This window comes from Hermetia illucens, chromosome 3 (assembly GCF_905115235.1).
Source record: "Hermetia illucens chromosome 3, iHerIll2.2.curated.20191125, whole genome shotgun sequence".
NCBI classification, from domain to species: domain Eukaryota; kingdom Metazoa; phylum Arthropoda; class Insecta; order Diptera; family Stratiomyidae; genus Hermetia; species Hermetia illucens.
The window spans coordinates 125,031,485-125,048,923 of NC_051851.1; the positions used below are offsets into that span (position 1 = coordinate 125,031,485).

Sequence of the window (17,439 nt, forward strand, 5' to 3'; positions counted from 1 at the left end):
TAGCAACCGGTATCCGGTTTAGCCCTGCCTTAATAAGGAATTCCAGACATCCCGGTTTTGCGCCGAGGTCCACCAATTCGATATCTTTAAAAGCTGTCTGGCGCCCTGACCTACGCCATCGCTCCATCTCAGGCAGGGTCTGCCTTGTCTTCTTTTTCTACCATCGATATTGCCCTTATAGACTTTCCGGGTGGATATTGCCCTTATAGACTTTCCTCGTCCATACGGATTAAGTGACTCGCCCACCGTAACCTATTGAGCCGGATTTTATCCACAACCTGACGGTCATGGTATCGCTCATAGATTTCGTCATTATGTAGGCTACGGAATCGTCCATTCTCATCTAGGGGGCCAAAAATTCTTCGGAGGATTCTTCTCTGGAACGCGGCCAAGAGTTCGCAATTCTTCTTGCTAAGAACCCAAGTCTCCGAGCTTTGACCCTATGGTGAGACGTTTCGAGCGGAACAGTTTTTGTAAGCAGAAATAGCCTCTGTTGCCTGACAACAACCGTGCGCGGATTTCGTCATCCATTCCATTCCTTTTAATAGTTTCACTTAATATTTGTTTGTTTAGGATGATCATAATATTTATGTCTGGAATATGTATATCTTGAAGTTTGGAAATCTCTGAAGGAATATTTTGAACTTTTTGCTATGTACAAATCGAAAAACGTGTTAAGATTCCTCACATAAAATAAACAGAAAACCGTTATACCCGAAGCGTCCGGTAATCCGTCTTGTTTTCAGTGGGGTTGATTGTTATTGATATCTCATCGGGGAGGAACGGGTATCAAACGGTATCAAACATGCAATGGTATTGGGTTTGCTTTAAAACCTCGAAGGGGCCTTCGTAAGGTGGCTGCAGTGGTTCCAGGAGGTGACCATCCTAATTAGAACGTGCATGCAGAAGTTGAAGTTCTTGGGTACATCGGCTACGCTTTTGTAGCTCGCGGATGGAGGCGACTGAAGCTTAGGTTCTGCGTCCTTGGGCAAAAAAAAACAGTTCAGAAGTATCATGTCTCGACTTAACGATGAATTTGAAACCTGCATCCCCTTGCAATCAAATACTTCTGGCGTTCCCTTGAATGCTTGCCTTCACAGCGTTCACAGGCCATAAGCCAATCATCTTTCCTTTCAAACAGAAACCCAGAAAAGCGCGAAACTGCAAAACATGCAAGCAAAAACATGTTCTCTAGTGCTCCGGATAGCTGAGTGGTTAGAGCGCAAGGCTATCGCACGGAAGGTCGCGGTTCAAATCTCATTGGTGGCAGTGGAATTTGTATCGCGATTTGACGTCGGACACCAGTCGACTCAGCTGTGAATGAGTACCTGAGTCAAATCAGGGTAATAATCTCGGGCGAGCGCAATGCTGACCACATTGCCTCCTAGTGTACCGTTACGGTCTTGAATGAAGTGCTCTAACACACTTCAAGGCCCTGATCCAACATGGATTGTTGCGCCAACGATTATTATTAAAAACATGTTCCAAAGCACATCTACACAATCCATCTCGACATAACCTGCCCCTTGCGACCCTTGCACAGTTTCAGGTATTCTCTAACAATCACGATGAATTTGCTACAACTCCCGCGGTGCTGGTTTACGGGGAGAACCTGCAAGTCCTAAACTCAACGGTGAGTCGAGCCTGTTTTTCCGCTAAGTCAAGTGGTCTTAAATTCGGTCCTAGAGAGGAGAAATTCAACGGTTTTATATTTGTAACCCCTATCATTATTATTTTCAATTGACCGATGCTATTGGATGTAGTTACTGTTTTTGGAGCTGATGTTTCCACCAAAGAACACCAGATGAAGTGGCGTTGCACAACTGATAATCTTTGTGTTGACGTATCAACGAACGTCTCAAATCTAAAATTTACCGCCATCTCGTCCGTCCTGTCGCTCTATATGGTTCTGAGTATTGGCCGACTATAAAAGACAATGAACGGCATCTTGCAGTAATGAAAACGAAGACGTTGCAATGGACTAGTGGCGTGACACGTTTTGATCACATCCGAAATGAGGATATCCGCGATCGATATGGGGTTGCACCGATCGTGGAAAAATTGCGAGAAAGGCATATTCGATGGTATGATCACGTAATTCGCGTTAAAGAGAATTCATTTGATTGATTGATTGGTCTGAACATTGAAGTCGATGATAAATGACCAAAAGGCAGGCCGAAATAACGATGACTTGATACGTTGAATGGGGATTTAAAAGCCTCGAGATTGCATCCAGATTAGGCATTTGATTGAACCAAATGGCGAAACCGATCACCCCGCTTGTGAACGGGACAAAGGCTGAAGAAAAAGAAGAAGAAGTTTCCACCATGTATTTCATCTTGCCATCATCAATGTGCATTCGAGGATTTTGTGCCGCCTTCCAGATCTGGATGTTGTTCTTTCCATTATATCAATATGATCATCAAATGCAGAGGTCAACAGTTGGGTGGAATTGAAGAAGAGAGGAATTTAAATTGGTATCACGAATTACTTTTGCACAGGCAAGATTACCAAGAATTCAGTCTGACTATTGCGGGTGAACACATTCTAATATCAAGAAAGGATGTTAGGAAAGTGGGTTGTGCGAAGTTGAATGGATTTCTCGACAATAAGGCATCTTACAAGGTGGCTAAAATTTCCTTTCCGGTTGAGAATTCTAAGATGAATCCTTTACAGCACCTACTATGAGCCGGCTGTAAAAAAATTCTCTGGTAGAATCGAGAACTGAACATTTTTAAGGAAATGAACTACGACTGCTACAGAATCGCGCCTATAAACGTAATACGAATGATGACTGGATTTGTAACATACTATGAATAACTGGAAGGCAAAAAGAAGATGCGCAGCGTTCTTAAATGGAATGAATTGGGTAAACTGGGCTTTCTTAATAGACCGGATGATACTTTTAGAAACCTTTTGTAGGTGATTAATTTGGGGAAGCTAAAAATAACGATTGCTGCAAACCTTTCAATACAACAAAGTGTTTCAAGAAAAACTGGAACGTGGTGAGGAGTGTTCACAGGCAAGCTTTTAACTGTGTCCCTTTCTAAAAACTTTGTGATACCGCTAGAGAGCAAGCCTTCGGGTATACTTTAATTAAGTGTATCTATACTACGTTAATGCAGAGATTGCTGCGTGCTGGGCAGTTGTTGATCACTACCTGACGCCGACCGATCATATGGTTTCCAGATTCGTCTTTGAAAAGACATACACTGTCGTAATCACCGAACGAGACGAATGATCGACAAGTGGTCATGAATCTTTTCAGAGTCGGAGGATGGATCGGGTGCAGGTGTGTTCTCGGAGAATCCGATTATAGAACTGGCCCGACCCCTCGGAAAAATGACGACCATATTCCAGGCGGAGATATATGCCATTTCATTGGCGGCAGAAGAATGTCTGCGACAAAAATGGAGGGGTCGCACCATTCGAATCTGTTCCGACAGTCGGGCGGCATTATCAGCACTAAATGGCAACAACATATCAAGCCAGTTGGTGTGGAGTTGTCATCTGGTGCTGCTGAAACTTGGCCGACTGAACGAAACATTCCTGATGTGGGTGCCGGGGCACTCTAACATCGCCGGTAATGAGGGGGCTGATAGATTGGCTCGCCAAGGGTCTGGATCCACAATGGTGGGGCCAGAACCAGCTCTTGGGATCCGATCATCTACTGTCAAGTCTACTTTGAAGGGTGAAATTGCAAGGATTCCATTCAGTCGAATGGAGAAATTTGGACTCTTGCCGGCAAGCGAAAATCCTTGTGAAAGAGCTTAGGGCCACTAGAGCGGCATTTTTGTTGTCCCATAAGAAGTGGGACATGAAAACCCTAATAGGGCTTTTAACGAGACATTGCTCCTTAAACTACCATATGGAAAAGAGTGGGGTAGTGGTTTCGGCTGTGTGCAGTCAATGTGAGGAGGAGAAAGAGACAGCCCTGTACTTTTTATGCGGCATCCTCAGATCTCAGATGAAGACACCTTGGCAAGATTTTCTTCAATGAAGAATCTGCACACTCTCTGCCTCTTGAGAATGTTCTCAGATTCGCTAAAGCCTGCGAACACCGTAGGCGGGAAGCCATTGAATAGGCAACTTACGGGGATAGTACAATGGGCCTAATAATGGCCTGAGTGCTCGGAGCTGCGGCTCCCCCAGTTAACTAAACTAACTAACTCACCTGACGCCAGAAGCGAGCAAAAGTTGCCCTCAACGAGGTAGGCTATCGTCACTTCTGTGGCGTATGTTAATCGACTTGCAGCAATACACATCTAAGCATATGAGGATAGCGTGGTGTCCTGGCTAGAAATATACAGCGAACCGTTGCTTCAGGTATCGCTTTCAGCAAATTTGACTTAGATGATTTTTGCTTATAAAGATGAGCGGAATAACCCTATGACTTTCCAAAAAAGTGAAATATCTGGGAGTTAATGTATAATAGATAGCAAAGCCTCTTTGGAACAAATATATAGAAGCAAATATGAAATGGGCTCTCGCAACCTATAGGCATACAGGCAGGCTTCGACATGGAACTCATCTTTTATATGGTAACATACGATGCTACTATTACGCCGATGTTCATTCATCTGTGATGTGATGTTAATGTCACTAAAAAGGACCGTGCGACTGACTAAAACCGGTGTCCAATTTGCAGTCTTCGATTATATATCATACATGTATCGAGAGCACTACAAAAATAGTAGCAGAATGTTTTGGAACAGGGCTCCGCCTTTTGGATAAAAAGGAGAGGTGGACGGGGGGGGGGGGGGTTATATACATAGGGGTTTAGTTTAATATACACTCAGCAGAATAAATATTCGTACAGCTTAAACCTTAATTTTAGTTTCAAAAATTTTGGTTTTTAAATTGAACTGGTCAATGTATTCAGTGAAGGCTTGTTGAAGGGTTACTATATATTATTATTCCTTGTTATTATATGTTAATAATCTTTTGTCTGTTTATTTTTTAAGTGAAAAATAAACCAAATTATAGACATTATTCACTAGAAAAAGTGTTTGCACACTTGAAATATAATTGGGAAAAAGTTGTTTTATGATATCTTCTAAGCAACGTATTATTAGTAGCTGGTGGGATATCCTTTGCATTGGAGAACCTTCGAAACTTGTTGATCTAACAAATTTGGGTGTTTCTTCTTTGCTAATTTTCGATGATTTCTCCATAATAACGCTTTTAATAATTTCTTCCAAGGTAAAGTTATGTTTGTGGACCTAACGCTCTAGTAAACCCCACACATACTTTATGGAGTTAATTTCTCGTGAATCTTGCCCAAGGATCAGCTATTGTGTACTTTGTTATAAACTTTTCTTCCAAATATTTAAATCGCCATATTGGTGGGTCCCGTGAGCTGGGGTTTAAGAATATACTCAAAACCTTTCCTGCTTGTCGCAAGAGGCGAATAAAAGGGATAGAAATTTGTGGGTTAGCAAAATACAAATTTGAAACTTATTGGAATGTGCGTGCTCTCCTCGATAACGGTGGCAACGCTCCTCAGAATGCTCGCTTTCTCTAACTTGAGTGAGAATTCCAACGATATAAGCTGGACAGTCTGAACCTAAGCGAAGTATGATGGTGGGACGTTGGAGAGTTCTGCTCTCCCTTTTGCGGCAATGCGCGATCTCTAGACCTGGGAGCCGGTTTCTGACAGACTTCTAACTGCAAGATTTTGATTCAGGTTAAGGAGTATCATAATTGCACAATTCTATGCACCAACGGAGACTTCCGATATAGTGGAAAGGGATGCTGGTTTCCTAAAGGTGATATTGTGATCATGGTGGGTGATCTGAATTCTAAGGTGAGTTCTGACAACATCTTGCTCGAAGACCGTGTTTCCCCACGGTAATGGTGGCAGGTTCGTGAATTTCGGCAACTTCCCCCGCCTCGTCATTGGTGGTACATTGTTCGATCACAGAAGCTGCATAAGGTCAGTTGGGTTTCAACTACTCGACGCCGTACGAGCAGTAGATTTAGGAGTGGTTTTCAGGATGTCCGTGACAAGGAAGGAGCTACAAGAGTTGGAAGTCTTTCTTAATACTGAGAAGATAGGCATATGCGTTATCGCAGAAAGCTACCTTACGTAGCCTATGAACGCTAAAATTCGTGGCTTTTGCTCATATCATGCAACACATCCCAGTCAACAAACTAGAGGGGAACTACAATCTTTGTTAAAGAGGATATTAGAAAATTGAAGGGGGCCGGAGGGGGGATTTCTCGAGGAGGAGGTCGATCTGCTAATAGGCGGCTTGGAAAAGTACTCCTGCCGATTATGCACTGAATAAAAAATACTGATTGTCCTGCTGAGGTAAACGAATTAATTGCAGAGAAACGTAGAGTTCGCAAACTATGGCAAAGAAACCGCACAATGGAAAGGAAAATAACCCCAAACTTTCTGACAAATAAACTAAAGCCATTAATTAACAAATATAGAAAGGAGTTCTTCAAAAGATATATCTCAAGTATATATATATATATCTATATGGGAATAGTAGGCCATTACCCAATACATCGTCTAAAACTAAATGAGCTGAGGATAGAAATTAAAGCAAATGTGCCTCATAATGAAGCTCCTGGCTACGAATATATTACAGGGAGAATACTAAAAAAACTAGAAAAGTGTTCTGTCAAATTATTACAAATAATTAATGCATCTTTCAGATTCAAATACATTCCAATAGAAAGTGGCCGAACCTATAATGGTCTCGAAACCAGGGAGGAACCAAGTAGAGCTATTTGAAAGGCTTCTCGTTAAGGGGTTGAAGCAAATCATTGTGGATCGAAATCTATCACCTCGCCAATTCGGTTTTCGCGAAAAGTATTCCACAGTCCAACAGGTGCACAGGATCACAATTCCGATCGAAAATGCAATGGAAAAAAGCAGTTGTGCTCAGCTATTTCGCTGGATGTCGCCCAGGCGTTTGATAAGGTTTGTTATGAAGGTCTGTTGTATAAATTAGAGTACATAGGGACCTCCCAGAAGAATTTTTCGATTTCTTAAAATCATATGTCTCAGAGTGCCTATTCAGAATGAAATGCGAAGCAACCTACTCTGAACTGAAAAAAATGCAGCTGGTGTACCTGCACCTGGGTTCTCCTGTACACCAATGATATACCTTGCTGTGAAAAAGCCTAAATAGCGACATTTGCGGACGACACTGATATCCTTAATAATAATAATAATCGTTGGCCCAACAATCCATATTGGATTAGGACCTTGAAGGGTGTTAGAACACTTCATTGAAGACCGTAACGGTACACTACAGTACATTGTTGACCACATTGTAGGAAGGACTAAGAAATGGAGAATAAAATTTAACGGAAGCAAATCAACGTACATTAACTTCACAAACAAAAAAGAGAATCCAGATAAAGTCATCATAAACGGACAAGATGTGCCACAGGCGAGTCTGGTCAAATATATATTAATAATTAAAAATAAATAAAATAAAAATATGATACCCGATGCTAAACTCAGCTCATAAAGATACATCCTAAGAAGGAAGGACGAGCTAAATGCCAGATACAGACTATTAGAAAGGAATTCCCAGCTGACCGTCGGTAAGAAGCTGCTAATTTACAAGTAGATCTTAAGGTTCATATGGACGTAAGGCATCCAGCTCAGGGGATGTCCTAAAGAATGAAACCTGAAGATCATACAATCGTTTCAAAATAAAGTGCTTAGATGCTCCGTGGTTAATTCGTAATGAGGATTTGAAACCTGAAAGTATAGTTGGTTAGTGAAGTCATCAAAGACCAAACCATTGACTAAAAAGAGTAAAGCCAAACGACTTGTTAACATAAAGGACGCCTAAAGATATAAGCTGTTGAGAAGCAACCAGTTCCTCTCCTGCAGGGATAGACCACAGGGCCTTCCACCAATAAAAACGAAACATAAATATGCGAAGAAAGCTACTGGAAGGGAAAATGGCAGTCGTAGCTTGGCGAGAGGTGGTTTTAGGAGTAAAAATCCCAGAGGTTAATCTTTTGAAAATTTTCTCCTCTTAGACAAGAGTTCTTAAAATTATTCGTATTCGGACTTTCGACCAGGAAAATCAACCGTTGAGAAGCGGTTTGCTAAGTTCGAACGAGGTGAAAGCACTAAGAATGATGCCCAAAAAAAGCTGTTACCGACGAAAACATCAAAAAAGTCCACAAAATAATTTTGGATGACCGCAAAGTTAAGTTGATCAAGATAGCTCAGGCTTTGATTGTTTGATATTCATCGACCCGAAGCGTTTAGCTTCCCGTATTCCGACTTGTTACTCTATATTATCGCTTATACTCGCTGCAAATTGTATTTCAAGGAGGCAATTCAAACAAAGTTTCCAAAATATGACGATGGTTTTGAGACCGGGATCTCAGATATGAAGATGCATCTTAATGATTTCTCCACATTATTTCGTTATATAGGTTCAATAGCGGTCAAAGGGTAGTATAGGTCCCAGCGCGAAACGTGGATTGGTACCCACGATGGAGCATAAAACCTGGGAAACGCCTGCTGAACCAACACCAACAGCTCTACTACCAAACCCTATCTCCACCTCCACGTGGTGATCGCTGGGAGTGCTTTCTTTATGAAAAACTGCAGACGGAGAAGGATGAAGGCAGTCACTCGCGCCTAAAAACGGGACCAAATGTATCGACTGGTCCTCCAGGTTGGGGGTTGGGTAGGGCTGACAACCCTACACGGAAAACCGAAGTTACGAAGCCACAAAAGGAGCCTCGGACAAGATGGATCTTACAACGACAAACCCGGCAACGACAACGGATTAACGATTTGCGCATTTTCTCATGGAATGTGGTCTCCCTGTACAGACCGAATGCTATTGACCAGCTAGCCGATACCCTGTCCCAATATAGGGCTGATATAACAGCGTTACAAGAGATGCGATGGACATGCACCGGTTTCCGCTACACCATATATTATAGCGGTCATCCAGTAAACCATGTGCTCGGAGTAGGTTTCTTAGTCAGCCAAAAAATGAAACCTGCTGTTATTGGCTTTGAAAATATAAGCCTCATAAACGTTCACGCCCCTGCAGAGGAGACTGCAGAGTCGGAGAAGGATACCTTCTACGAGGCAGTTGAGCGGACCCTCGAAGCATGTCCCAAGTATGATATCAAGATCATACTTGGAGATTTCAAAAATCAAGTAGGGACGGAGCCAGTATTCAGGCGATACGTTGGCTCTCATAGCTTACAGAAGGATACCAATGATAACGGATTGCGCATTATCCAGTTAGCAGCATCACACGAAATGGTTGTTGGAAGTACGTGGTTTGCGCAGAAAGCGGTTCACAAACATACGTGGGCCTCTCCAGACGGGACCACTTTCAACCAAATTGACCACGTGCTGATTGGACGCCGCCACCTTTCAGCCTTGATGAATGTAAGAACATATAGGGGGGCCAATATAAACTCGGACCACTATCTCGTTGGCATGGTGCTCCGAGCTCGAATTACGACACCACCTACAATCCCCTCTGACAATTAGGTGAGAGTGAATACTGAAGCCATCCACAATACAGCCCTCCGCGCCACCTATAAGAGGGAAATGGATGCCACAATAACCGCAGTCAACAGAGGTCCAGGAGATGAAGCATCAGCAAATGATCTTCACAACCACCTGAAGAATGTCACCATTGATACGGCCACAAAGATACTTCGCCCCAGCCGCAAAAGGAGCCGGAACGGCTGGTTTGACGATGAATGTAAGCTAGCACCGGAACGGAAGAATACCGCATACCGAGTAATGTTGCATTGTCAAAGAACGCGGGCACGCGCCTCTGTGAGACTTATCACGAACTCTGTCGAGTGGAAAAGCGACTTCACAGACGGAAAAAGGAAGCCTGGGAGAACGAACAAATCTGTGAACTAGAAAAGTACAGGGAGCAACCGCAGGAGTCAGAGTGAAATTATGCGGTGTTTCCAACGATTAATTAATTGAAGTAATAAAAACTTGTTGTTTCTTTTTCGTTGGTGTGGGTATTTATTCTTGCTCAAGTTTCAAGTTTCTTGTTTGCACTGATGAAGGGAACAAGTGGTTCCCGAAATATCGGTATTTGCAAGAATAAATACCCACACCAACGAAAAAGAAACAACAAGTTTTTATTACTTCAACCGCAGGAGGTAAATGCAAGAGGTACGATCCTCTTTAAGTCCACCCAACTACTGGCCTATGCTGACGATATCAACATCATGGGAAGAACCACCCGAGACGTACAAACTGCCTTCATCCAGATCGAGCAGGTGGGAATTGGCCCGAGATCTTGGGCTGCACATCAATGAAGGCAAGACAAAATATATGGTGGCGAGGTCAGCATCGAAGACGAATCAACCAACAACATCAAACCGCACTGGTCAAACAGGAAGAATAAGAATAGGAGAATACAACTTTGAGACCGTTGATAATTTCTCTTATCTAGGGTCGAAAATCACAACCGATAACAGTTACGATGAGGAAATCTGTCCACGGTTGTTGTCAGCCAACAGAGCCTATTTCAGCTTACAAAAACTGTTCTGCTCGAAACGTCTCACCATAGGGTCAAAGCTATTACTGTACAAGACAATGCCAGTCCTCATGTATTCCTCGGAAACTTGGGTTCTTAGCAAGAAGAATTGCGAACTCTTGGGCGCGTGCGAGAGAAGAATCCTCCGAAGAATTTTTGCCCCCCTACATGAGGATGGACGATTCCGTAGTCTACACAGTGACGAAATCTATAAGCGATACTACGACCGTCAGGTTGTGGATAAAATCCAGGTTACGGTGGGCGGGCCACTTAATCCGTATGGATGAGGATGATCCAGCCCGGAAAGTCTATAAGGCAATATCTATGGTAGAAAAAGAAGACGCGGCAGACCTTGCCTAAGATGCAGCGATGGCGTCGGTCAGGACGCCAGACAGCTTTTAGGGATATCGAATTGGTGGAGCTCGGCGCAAAACTGGGATATCTGCAGTTGCTTATCAAGGCAGGCCTAGACCGGATACCGGTTGTTGTGCCGTTGATGATGATGATGATTGGTTCTCTTAATTAGTCCTGTGACTTTTTATGGTGCTTACATTTTAAGCTATACTGAATTTTAAAAAGTACTAAGTACTAAGACTTTTCGTCGGTGTTTAATTAGGGCATGAAAGTTTCCGATTGGGCTGTTTAGTACTGCTCTGGAGAGTAATCATATAAAAGTAAAATGAGAGTAGCATATCGACTAAATGAAAGATTCACCAATGACCGAGTCAGTAAAGTGTCAGCTTCTGGACCTGGGTTTGGATTCCACTTCCAACTTGGACGTTTGTTTTCGTCTTTGTGATGACTTACCATATTGTCCCGCATGCAAAGTTGTTATGGAGGGCGTGGGGTATATCGTCTTTAAAAGAGACTGTAACTGGGATGATTTGTCAGCGGAGCATATAGTAAAGCACGCACTGGCTTTGGAAGTAACATAGCGGTGGCCAAAGGAGTCATAAAGGCATTCCACAATGCTCTAAAAGAAGAAGCCTTTCGAGGAAAACTAAGCAACACGAAACCGAGGCACAGTGAAGGTTAATGGATGGACATGTTAAGTTGATAAGATGCTGTTCCATGGCGAACTAAGAAAACTATAAGTAGCAGGAGATGCAAGTAGTGTTTATTGAAACGCAAAAGATTTGTTTTGGTAAATCTCAAAACATATTTATTAGTAAGCTAAGTGTCCTTTGTATGGTTTGTATATAACGCAGCAAATAGGTGAAAGTTTCTTGGTACAACGGACGGGTCAAGAAATTAAAAGAACGAAATTGGTCTAAAGCAACATAAACAAAAAAGAAGGACAATATTTTTGAAATAAATGCGGAAGCTCAAAAAGTCCTTGAAAAACAAAAATTAAATTAAGAACTATAGTGACTCGACCATGAAGGAAGTTTCCGATGCTTTCAAAAGATTTCATAGATCTGGATATTGATTTCCGAATTTTAATAGATACAAAATATAAAGCGTTCTTAGAAGTTGGCTTTCCATAAACCTAGATACCTTGACAGCCATTTCTACATGAAACGTACATCAAAAATTAATCCATGCGGAATGACTTGGAATAGTTCATAGCCAGTTTCACAATACTCGCACATATGAGCTGCAACGATACTTCTAAGGAATTGCAAGACAACTGCCAATTTGTGAGACGACAGCTCATCGAAGTATCTCTGAATAGAAGCTCGTCGACATTGATATGAGAAGATACTTGTCTAAGCTATTTGCATTAAAGTTTTCTGTTTTGATTGCATATTATTTTGAATTTCTAGCAAAAATCCCCTATTTTATGTCAGCCATGTAACCTGTTCTATGTTCTCCCGTAAAAATGTCGTGATTTGCAAGCTGCAACACTTGTTACCACGTTCAATCACTCTGGTTAGCCTAAAAAACATTTGCTTCCGGAAAGCACACAAAACCGCAAATTCAACTTTAAATTTATCACTGATGACGTCACGCACTCGAAACTCATGTTTGGCGGTAGTTGCAATTAAAACACGGCCGTTAACATCATTGTTCAACAAAACTCGACACAAAACCGACTCTGGCTAACGTTAGTGGCGAATGTGTCCAGCGCGAAAGGATGGGATTTTTGCTGCACCAAAATTGCACGTGCTGCAGCGATTTTCCATTGTCGCGTCCTTTGACTGCACACCCAGTGACAACGAGGTCTACTCGATTCACACTACTGGCTACTCACTCGGTGGAGTGCACCGCGTGCTATCCGTACTCACAAAGGATACAGCGAGAATGTCCCGCGAACAAGGACGATCTGCTGTGCCTATAGTACTCCAGCAGCAACTGACTGCAAAGTCGGGGATTCCCTTTGGCTGCACCTCGCCTGAAACAGTGGCGGCGCTGGAAAACTGTGGGGTCAACATTTGGATTCTGCGCACGAGGATTCCACTTCTCGGCTTTCATTGCCGCCCGGTATTATATCCTGAGCAGCGTGTTGAAATCTTACAAGTGCATTGCGAGGCACTCAAGTTCCAGGTGCACCTGAATACCTTTCGTATCGTGCAGCGGCAGCCAGGCAATGTACACTGGATACAATGCAGTGGGTGGGAGAATATGGTACGGTTTGGGATTACTGTTATTAGCTTCCGTAATGTACACAAATAAATCCTTGAGCGAAATGAGCGAAATTGAAAATGTAACCAAGTTAAAGTGACATTTTTCACAGTTTTAGTCAGCTTTTGACGTTGGATGTAAAACGAAATGTACGAAGGCCGCACAGAATGAGGTACGAGTAGATGTGCTTAGTTTGTTTATTAGGTTGATAGCGCTAGATTTTAAGATGATAAGAAGATTAATTCGACTTGCAGAGAATAAATTGATGTATTTTCATGGAATTCTGTTCACTTTGGCGAATTATTTGCCGGATTAAAAATACTAGAAAACAGATAAAATGACTGAAGAATCTCCAATTATTAAAGGCATAGGTAGAGATAGACGGTTTGATGGTCGAGTTGGATGAGTGTCTGCCTGTCCAATCCCGTTGCACCGCGGAAATTTCTATTCGTCTTTGTGTTCGTCCCAGTGGTGCGGATTTAAAACCCTTAGTTTAAGTGTGATGATGGTGAAACTGAACAACTCTATAGATAAGACTGTGTGGATTCTGTCCGTTTCCCAAAAGAGGGAACAGGAGATACCATAATAGGTAGAGAAAACTGTCGTTATTGGTTATTTTACATTATGTAAGTTAACCAACTACCCCTTCTCATTTTTGTAAAACTCAAAGTTGATTCTGGGCTAGTGAAAAGTATTTTTAGAACATTGGAAGATTCTGATCAACTGAATGAAACCTTCTTTCTAGTTTAGTTTAGTGGGGGAAGCTGCAACTCCAAGCACTCAAGTCCTTTGTTAGGCCCATTGTATTATCTCCGGAAACCGTCTATTACGACATTTGCAGGCTTTGGTGAATCTGAGAACATTCTCCGCAGGCAGAGTCTCTTTCTCTCTTCGTTTGAAAAACCTTACCATGGTGTTCTCGTCTGAGATTTCAGGAGCCAGCTGTATATGAAGGGTGGCATTGTTTCCTCCTCTTCCTTACATTGGCTGCATATAGCCGAGACCATCACCCCAATTTTCTCCATGTGATAGTGTAAGGAGCACTTTCGCGTTAAAAGTCTAGCGTTTTCATATCTCACTTCTCAAGGGACAAAAAAAACTGCCACCTTAGCGGCTCTGGGTCCTTTCATGATGATTTTCACCTGCCGGCAAGAGTTCCCATTCAGCTGCATGAATCTTTGCAATTTGAGAGTAGAGTTAACAGTGGATGGTAGGATGCCAAACCTTTGGTGAGTCAGTTTGTTAACTTCCTCATTACTACCGATGTTTGAGTGCTCTGGCACCCATATCAGAAGTATTTTTTCAGTCGGTCAAGTTTCAGCAGCAACTGATGGCATCTCCACACCAACAAGCTTGATATGTTGTTGCTGTTTAGAGCTGATAACGATACCCACCATTTTTTTCGTATTTTTGCTGGGAATGAAATGGTTCCTTAGAATATGGATGTCATTTTTTCGGCGGGTCGGGCTAGTTCTACTATCAGTTTTCCCGAGATTACGCCTGTGCCTAATCAGTTTTCCGTAATTGATCTGTCGCCTTGTAGTCCTAAAAGAATGTTGATTATCATGGAATGGAATATTCAAAGACGAATTTTTAAATCACATAATCCGGATCAGAGCCACTTGATGTTTATCAAGGAATTTGCAGATGGACGTATAATCGTATGATTGGCCGCTTTTTTACGCACCAATGGTATTAAGTCTGCTCTTTGTTTCACCTCCATATGAATTGGGGGTAGATTTAGGATAGCTTCCAATGCCGCAGTTGGCAAAGTACTCATTTCTCTAGAAATACTTAGGTAACTGAACTTCTGAATCTATTTCAGCAGTTTTCTGCAGTTAGCAAAGTTCAGCCTCAGTCATCAGATGGTGCATGTATCCACCAAAGTGGGTTTTATTATAGATATATGGGGAAAGTCCCCAGGTCCTACCAATCGCAGTCCTACAGTACCATAGCAATCTGTTGGATTGCTAGTAAGCTACTGGATTCGTAAACTTTCCAATAATTATTACGGCTAGATTAGCCGAAAATTCTTGTGTGAAGACCTTTGTGCCCCTCCCTACGTGCAGACCCTAAGATATACTGCCTCAATAGACTTCTGTCCGACCAGATGTAGGTCTTTCTTCACTCCTGTATGTGGAGGATACAGCCTATTCGATGCTGTCTTGCCTGCAGTTAATTGGAATATAAGTATGTGCTAGGCGACCACGGTATCTATTCCGAATATGTAGACCCAGAGCAGGAATGATGCCTTTCGGACCTGTAGACTTGTATTTATGGAAAGAGTTAAATCTCCATTTTACTCGCTCCAGTGATACTACTTTGCATGCCAGAGTCCAATCTTTCGGTTGAGGGCTGTTTATACCTGTTGATAACGAGATGAAATTTTGGATGCTGCCTGAGAAGTGCACTTCAAATAAATGGATCGCCGTTTTTTCATCGCTTTCTGTGTATCTCCCACTCTGTAAACGTAGATAACCCCCTTGCTTCAAGGGAGTTAGTTTTTTCACAAAACCATCTTGGTCGTGGACTGCAATTCCTCTTCAATGGCTTTAGGTGCCGTCATTTGTAACATGGCAGTCCTAAGCTTGTAGTAGAGTCCCGTTTCCGAACTTTTTTTATATCAGGTTCAGAAACATCGATAGTAAGGAAAGGCGCCCGCCTATCGGCTCTCGCTGTTGCTTTGCGGCTTAGCAACATCCAGGTGGAGGTGCTGAGGTTATCGTGGACACCAAGTTGTTTTAGAACGTCAGCACCATTACACTCTTCGTCTAGAAGCCAGAGAAAGCACTTTTTGAACGATGGAAGCTCGAAGACCCTCTTCAGATTTAGTCGCATACCCTCTTACCCATCGTTGGGGAAGGATTAGTATTACCTGAGCCACTCGCTTATATTTTCGTTGACAAAGGCTAATCGTAACACTTTACAGTATACACCTACCGACTAAAAGCGGAGCTTAATGCCCTGCGAAGATGCAGTGATCGGTGTCGTGATACAAGTCCCATCCATCGGCTACGATAGCCCCAATTTATTTATTTAATTAAGGACAATACACTTAAAGTAAATTTCTAGTTACATAATGTCCTTACAGAAAGGAGTAAATTAGCGGCTTAACTTACGTCTAAGGCTAAGGAAGAAGTCAGAGCCAAAGGACCCAAGTTGTAGGGCTTTGTAAGATCGGCATAGTCTCGGGATCAGGGAGTGAAAGTAAATATCAAGGAGGACTTAAAAAGTGTGCACACCATATGTACTCTGAGAAGCGATGCAGAAAATAATACCGGACTCAGCAGAGCAGTTCATCAGGCATTTATATAGTTTCAAATGGGAACACATATCAAGGATAATGCCGCGTTGCTGTAGGGAAGGGAGATTTATGTATCGAGGTTGGAATGCAAGAGAGCACAGCTTAGCGGAGGCGAATCAGAGGCAAAGAATTTAAGGTAAAGCAAACACGGACAGGTGGGAGTGGATTCAAGGTCATTGATAAAAAATAGGAATAGTAACGGGTAAGTATAGAGCCTTGGGGAACACCAGAGGAAGGATGGTTTGGCTGCAAATGAAGACTTAGCCGCTGCGCGACCGAGCCATCTTTGTTGCCTTTGGGTCGGAAAGTTGGAATTCGGTTCGTCCTTGCCCCAGATATCTCGGATGCTGCCTTTCTCTCGACTTTAGCACAACTTATGAGTTTTCGTTTGGTCAAAGTCAGTTTGCCGGAAGCAGTTTACTCGCGTTGAGGCTCACCCGTGCGCAAGACTTTAGTTTCAGTAGGTGGCGACGACTGGAGCCTGGTGTCAGAATTGCTGAAAGAAGAGGCCTGCTTTGCTTCGTCTGTTAAGGACTGGGTTGCAATTGGATCAGCTCCCATTTTGATAAGCGGTTTAGACTCACGTTCTCCATCGATAAGCGCAGGATTGTCTCTTCGTTCAGACTTGGATCATCATGATATATAGTTCTGGTTTTTGGTACCCTTCTGGGTTTCTTGTTTTGTGATTTTCCATATTTGGCTGCCATGGCCTTAGTATTACCAAGGAAAGTTAGTCGATCTCGCAAGAGTTTAGCTGTAGATGGTTCCCAACATAATTTTTCTTACTAAGCTTCCTCACCATGACAAGGTAGGTAGGTAATCTCGTTAAAGAAGCACTCCATGCATTACAAAATCATTTTGTACAAGGCTTTAATGTCTACCAAGTCATATAGGATGCAGTTATTTTCTTGTTCTTCTATAGTCTTACAATTGTTTCTGAGAGTTGTGCCTAGCTTAAATCGCAAACACGACACGAGTGCGATTCATATTGAAATGAAATCCGTCGTAAGTTCAAACCTACACCTACACCAATTCAGTTCGCCCTGGTGTAGG

At 42.6% G+C, this 17,439-nt stretch overlaps 1 protein-coding gene across 1 annotated transcript in view; it reads right to left on the reverse strand.

Moving 5' to 3' along the window:
- The window catches only part of LOC119651085 (beta-1,3-glucosyltransferase), a 97,748-nt gene extending 84,962 nt beyond the window's left edge, over positions 1–12,786 (reverse strand). The window contains exon 1 of the mRNA XM_038054433.1: positions 12,317–12,786. The gene's annotated coding sequence lies outside the window, so the exon portion shown is untranslated. The remainder of the gene's footprint in view (positions 1–12,316) is intronic.
- Positions 12,787–17,439: the final 4,653 nt, after the last annotated feature.